The sequence below is a fragment of the Arachis ipaensis genome, chromosome B04 (assembly GCF_000816755.2).
Source record: "Arachis ipaensis cultivar K30076 chromosome B04, Araip1.1, whole genome shotgun sequence".
Classification (NCBI taxonomy): Eukaryota; Viridiplantae; Streptophyta; class Magnoliopsida; order Fabales; family Fabaceae; genus Arachis; species Arachis ipaensis.
The window spans coordinates 58,156,097-58,163,526 of NC_029788.2; positions in this window are offsets into that span (position 1 = coordinate 58,156,097).

Consider the following 7,430-nt stretch of genomic DNA (forward strand, 5'->3'; position numbering starts at 1 on the left):
GATGAAGAAGAAGAAGAAATGGAGGAGAGGGAGAGGGTGATGTGGTTCGGCCAAGAGGAGTGTAGAGGGGTGTGTTGTGTGTATTTGATGAAGAATGGAGGTCTTTACATAGGGAAGGGAAGGGGGGTTAAGGTTCGGCTATATGGGTGGGTTTGGGTGGGAAATTGGTTTTGAATTTTGAAGGTAGGTGGAGTTTATGAGGTAGGTTTATGGGAAAGAGGAGATGGATGTGAGTGGTGAAGGTTTAGTGGGGAAGAGAGATTGAGGTGATTGGTGAGGGGTTTTTAGGGAAGAGTGTTTGTGGGGTTGTGTGAAAGAGAGTGGTGAGAAGGAGTGAGTGGAGGTAGGTGGGGATCCTGTGGGGTCCACAGATCCTGAGTGGATCCTGTGGGGTCCACAGATCCTGAGTGGATCCTGTGGGGTCCACAGATCCTGAGGTGTTCAAGGATTTACATCCCTGCACCCGTTAGGCATGTAAAAATGCCTTTATACCCAACTCTGGGCGTTCAGTGCCAGGTTGGTGGCCATTTTGGGCGTTCAACGCCCATTTGTGTGCCATTTCTGGCGTTGAACGCCAGAACCATGCCTGTTCTGGCGTTCAGCGCCCAGAAGCTGCCCATTTTGGGCGTTCAGCGCCAGAACCATGCTCTGTTCTGGCGCTGAACGCCAGACAGATGCTCCTCCAGGGTGTAATTTTTCTTCTGCTATTTTTGATTCCGTTTTCAATTTTTATATTTATTTTGTGACTCCACATGATCATGAACCTAAGAAAACAATAAAAATAAGAATTAGATAAAAATTGGGTTGCCTCCCAACAAGCGCTTCTTTAATGTCAATAGCTTGACAGTGGGCTCTCATGGAGCCTCACAAATGTGCAGAGCTTTGTTGAGACTCTCCAACACCAAACTTAGAGTTTGGATATGGGAGTTCAACACCAAACATAGAGTTTGGTTGTGGCCTCCCAACACCAAACTTAGAGTTTGAATGTGGGGGCTCTGGTTGACTCTGCTTGGAGAGAAGCTTCTCCTGCTTCCTTTCCATGGTTGCAGAGGGAGATCCTTGAGTTTTGAATACAAGGGAGTTCTCAAACAAAAAATCATCAAGATCAAACAAGAAGACTTACCAAGAACAACTTGAAGATCATGAAGAACACTATGAATGCATGATATTTTCGAAAAAATGTAAGATGCATATGCAAGTGACACCAAACTTATGATATGACTCAAGACTCAAACAATAAACAGAAAATTATTTTTGATTTTTTATGATTTTCTAATTTTTTTTTTTTGGATTTTTTTTGAAAATTATATGAAAAAGGAAAATAAGGATTCCAAAATTTTTAATATGAATTCCAGGAATCTTGCATTCTTAGTCTAAAGCTTCAGTCCAGGAATTAGACCTGGCTCACTAGCCAGCCAAGCTTTCAATGAAAGCTCCAGTCCAAAACACTAGACATGGCCAATGGCCAGCCAAGCTTTAGCATGTAACACCAGAGTATATTGCTCTTGATAACAAATTGCTGCTCATCATTTATCAAGTATGTAACTTACCTCTGATGGTTTGGAAGCCTCAGTCCAAAAGAATTTAGACATGGCTTTACAGCCAGCCAGGCTTCACATGCTTCATGAAACACTAGAATTCATTCTTAAAAATCGTGAATAAAATTTTTTTTTTGAAAACATTTTTATTTTTTTTCGAAAACAAATGAGAGAATTTTTGAAATATTTTTGAAAAATTTTTGAAAAGAAAACAAAAAGAAAATTACCTAATCTGAGCAACAGGATGAACCGTCAGTTGTCCAAACTCAAACAATCCCCGGCAACGGCGCCAAAAACTCCACACTTTAATCTATGGAGTGTAGAAACTCTACCGTTGAAAATACATAAGTGAAAGGTCCAGGCATGGCCGAGATGGCCAGCCCCCTAAATGTGATCACAGGATCAAAATACAATCCAGGATCCAAAGATGGTCAAAAAGACGCCTAATACAATAGTAAAAGGTCCTATTGATAATAAACTAGCTACTAGGGTTTACATGAGTAAGTAATTGATGCATAAATCCACTTCCGGGGCCCACTTGGTGTGTGCTTGGGCTGAGCCTGAGTGTTGCACGTGCAGAGGCCATTTGTGGAGTTGAACGCCAGTTTCTGTGCCAGTTTGGGCATTCAACTCTGGTTTTGGATCCTTTTCTGGCGCTGGACGCCAGATTTGGGCAGAAGGCTGGCGTTAAACGCCAGTTTACGTCGTCAATTCTTGGCCAAATTATGGACTATTATATATTTCTGGAAAGCCCTTGATGTCTACTTTCCAACGCAATTGGAAGCGCGCCATTTCGAGTTCTGTAGCTCCAGAAAATCCACTTTGAGTGCAGGGAGGTCAGAATCCAACAGCATCAGCAGTCCTTCTTCAACCTCTGAATCTGATTTTTGCTCAAGTCCCTCAATTTCAGCCAGAAAATACCTGAAATTACAGAAAAACACACAAACTCATAGTAAAGTCCAGAAATGTGAATTTAACATAAAAACTAATGAAAACATCCCTAAAAGTAACTAGATCCTACTAAAAACATACTAAAAACAATGTCAAAAAGCGTATAAATTATCCGCTCATCATAATGCACCCGCTACTTTTCAGCGGTGCATGACGGGTGTCTTCTCTGATCTAATGGAGAATTGTCTGGAAGTCTTTATGGATGACTTCAGCGTTCATTGTACTTCATTTGACTGCTGCTTAGAGAACTTGGCCAAGGTCCTAGCTAGATGTGTTGACACTAACCTTATCTTAAATTTTGAATAATGTCACTTCATGGTACGACAAGGTATAGTGTTAGGACATGTAGTATCTCATGAGGGAATTTCTGTAGACCCGGCCAAGGTCGATGTTATCACCACTTTACCTTACCCCTCATCTGTGAGGGAGGTCCACTCGTTTTTGGGACATGTAGGATTCTATAGGCGCTTTATCAAAGATTTCAGCAAGATTGCTTTGCCATTGTCACGCCTACTCCAAAAGGATGTGGATTTTGAGTTTAATAGTGAATGTGTGAAAGCTTTTGAAGAGCTAAGGAGAGTTCTTACCACGGCACCGATTGTGCGAGGCCCCAACTAGACGTTGCCATTTGAGATAATGTGCGATGCGTCAAACCATGCTGTAGGGGCCACGCTTGCACAGCGCGATGGTAAACTCCCTTATGTCATTGTTTACTCTTCTAAAACACTGGATGCAGCACAATCCAACTATACCACTACTGAAAAAGAACTCTGATGAGCGGATAATTTTTACGCTTTTTGATATTATTTTTAGTATATTCTTAGTATGATTTAGTTAGTTTTTAGTATATTTTTATTAGTTTTTAAATAAAAATCACATTTCTGGACTTTACTTTGAGTTTGTGTGTTTTTCTGTGATTTCAGGTACTGGCTGAAATTGAGGGACTTGAGCAAAAATCTGATTCAGAGGCTGAAAAAGGACTGCAGATGCTGTTAGATTATGATCTCCCTGCACTTGAAGTGGATTTTCTGGATCTACAGAAACCCAATTGGCATGCTCTCAATCGCGTTGGAAAGTAGACATCTAGGGCTTTCCAGCAATATATAATAGTCCATACTTTGCGCGAGTTTTGACGACGCAAACTAGCGTTCAAACGCCAACTCCCTGCCCTATTCTGGAGTTAAATGCCAGAAACAGGTTGCAGACCAGAGTTAAACGCCAGAAACAGGCTACAAACTGGCGTTTAACTCCAAAAGAGTCTTTACATATGAAAGCTCATTGCTTAGCCCAAGCACACACCAAGTGGGCCCGGAAGTGGATTTCTGCATCATTTACTTATCTCTGTAAACCCTAGTAACTAGTTTAGTATAAATAGGACTTTTTACTATTGTATTTATATCTTCAGATCATCTTTTGCATAGTTGGATGTTCAGAGATCACGTTTAGGGGGCTGGCCATTCGGCCATGCCTGGACCTTCATCACTTATGTATTTTTCAACGGTGGAGTTTTTATACCCCAGAGATTAAGGTCTGGAGCTCTGCTGCTCCTCATGAATTAATGCAAAGTACTATTGTTTTCTTATTCAATTCAAGCTTATTCCTATTCTAAGATATTTGCTTGCACTTCAACATGATGAATATGATGATCCGTGACACTCATCACTATTCTTGACCTATGAACGCGTGCCTGACAACCATTTCCGTTCTACCTTGGATTGAGCGTTTATCTCTTAGCCTCCATTCTAAAAGATCGGAGTCTTCGTGCTATAAGCTAGAATTATTGGTAGCATTCTTGAGATCTGGAAAGTCTAAACCTTGTCTGTGGTATTCCGAGTAGGATCTGGGATGGGATGACTGTGACGAGCTTCAAACTCGCGAGTGTTCGGCATGTGACAGACGCAAAAGGATTACTGGATCCTATTCCAACATGATCGAGAACCGACAGATGATTAGCCGTGCAGTGACAGTGCATTTGGACCATTTTCACTGAGAGGACGGGAAGTAGCCATTGACAACGGTGATGCCCAGCATACAGCTTGCCATGAAAAGGAGTATGAAGGATTGAATGAAGGCAGTAGGAAAGCAGAGGTTCAGAAGGAACAAAGCATCTCCATACGCTTATCTGAAATTCTCACCAATGAATTGCATAAGTATCTCTATCTTATTCTATATTTTAATTATATTTTAATTATCAAATATCCATAACCATTTGAATCAGCCTGACTGAGATTTACAAGATGACCATAGCCTGCTTCATACCAACAATCTCCGTGGGATCGACCGTTACTCACGTAAGGTTTATTACTTGGACGACCCAGTGCACTTGCTAGTTAGTTATGCGGAGTTGTGACAAAGTGTGTGAATTATGTTCCGAGCACCAAGTTTTTGGTGCCGTTGTTAAGGATCACAATTTCTTGCACCAAGTTTTTGGCGCCGTTGTGATGACAAGTCATCTTAGCCTATTTTAACTAGTCTTTTTCTTTTGTTTTCATTAGAATTATGCACTTTCTTGAACCACAAGCAAGCTAATTGGGTAGATTTTCATGTTTCCTTTGATTTAATCAACCATGTATGAACTCATGCTATTTCATGAGGTTTTATACTATAATTGTCACATATTATGAAAGAATGAATATCTCATGATTTTAAGCATAGCTTTGATGTGTTTGGTTGATTAATGATAGGTGAAGAAAGCTTGGAGAAAGGTTGAAGCAAGAAGGAATAGCTAGGAGTAAAGAGAAGATAATGGAATAAGTGAAATTGAACCAGTAAGCAAAAAGTTGGACCTAAAGTTAGCCTCAAACTTTTGCACAAACTTTTGGGTGAAAAGTTAGCCCCAACGTTAGCCCCTAACTTGGAGGCTAACGTTGGCACATGAATATCACCCCTGGGCACCAAAAGTTTGCGCCAACGTTAGCCCCTAACTTGGAGGCTAACGTTGGCATGAAGAAAACCTCCCTGGGCACCAAAAGTTTGCGCCAACGTTAGCCCCTAACTTGGAGGCTAACGTTGGCACATGAAAATCACAAGGGGAGGGGCAAAAGTTTGCGCCAACGTTAGCCCCTAACTTGGTGGCTAACGTTGGCGCCACAAGTGCACAAGGTAAAGCCAACGTTGGGGACAAAGTTAGACCCCTAACTTTGGCACCAACGTGAGTATCAGCAAAGTTGTGTTAGCTGATATGAAAAGTTGGACCAGAAGTTAGACCCTAACTTTCTGCAAATCACAAATCACTCAACCAAATCTTGATTCGCTTGACTAAATCAACCACTAAGCTAAAATTGCTCAATCCTTCAATCCCTGTGGGATCGACCTCACTCCCGTGAGTTTTATTACTTGATGCGACCTGGTACACTTGCCGGTTAGATTTGTGTGTTTTGGGAGAAATTAATTTTTCCACCAAAAATACTCATCAAGTTTTTGGCGCCGTTGCCGGGGATTGATTAGATTGAGAATGATTAAGTGAGGTGGTGATCTAGATCAAGCACTTTTTCTTTATTTTTCTCTAATTTTGACTAACCCACTAACTGTTTGAATTTTTGCCTGAGATGACTGAAACTTCGATTTAGCAACAAAGTGAAGTTTTCCGGGAAATTTCTGGCTCTATGCAATGCTCTTGCTTACACAAGAGAAGCAATTTCTGCCACTAATCTCCCAAGTCCATCAACTGTTTGATACTTTGTGCCAGCTAACCTTCTGAATCACATTCTGAGCTTGAAAATATTCAATCATCACTTGAATTGTTTGTGACTGTGCAGATCATGGAGGGGAACTCAACAAATTCTAGCAATCATGAGAGTAATATCCCCACCTTGGATGATAATGTAACCCATAGTTCGAAGTAACTATCCATAGCCATGAATGATGTTGCCCAATGGTTTGAAGCTTTTCCACAAGGAAGCATTATCGGATGGGAAGAACTGATGAATGGACTCCTAGTCAAATTTAACCCATCACAAAGAGTTGTTAAGCAAGAGTGCGAAGTGCATCCATTAGAGAAAGAAATTGAGGGTGCTCGTGCAGTAATAAGCCAAAACAAGCAGATACATCAGCAGACTCTACAACAACTGGACATGATGGCTAGAAAAATCACTGAGTTGAGACATGCTGTAGTACATACATACAACCTGACTCAAAGCTCATATGGGTGTAATAAGGCTGAACACAGTTTTGGGGTCATTAACCATGAGCAACAGAGTTATGAGCAACTACAATCTCCAAGCAATTACTCTAGCATGCTCCAACACAGGCCTCAGAATAATGTGTACAATCCACCTTGGAGAACTCATTCTAATGGGAGGGGGTTGAGAACCAAAACCAAAGACCAAGGGACTTCAACTGCAACAATCCCAGCTTCAAAAACCAACTTAGAACACACCCCCACAACAACAATCACACACACTTCCAACCCCGTCCTACCTCACCATTCGCTCAAAATGACCTTCATCAACCACCACAATTGACACAGCCACAACCACTTCCAACCTTTCAAAGAATCTATATTCTAGAAATGCTGATGGAGAGGTCCATAAAAATTCAAGAAATGATGGTAATAGAGCGGGAAGAAATGAAGAAACATCAAGAGATGATAAGCAAGAACCAGGAGGCTTCACTCAGAAGACTTGAAAGGCAGATGGAACAACTGGTTCAAAACCTTGCTGAATTGGGTGAGAAGGAGGGGACTCTAAACCCAAAGAGCCATGAAAAGGATGCTGTGTTGAAAGAGAAGGGAGTCATGGAGGAAAGTAAGAGGGCTATGGAAAGAGAAACAGAGGGAAGGAAGCCCATAGCAAGAGGAGGAAACCTAAGGCAAAAGAAGCCTCAACTTCCATGAGCACAGAGTGAAGGATGTCAAGCTAGTGACAATAAAAGAGCGCTTGTTGGGAGGCAACCCAACCGGAGGTAACTATCTTTTCATATCTATTTCAATAAAAAGGTTAA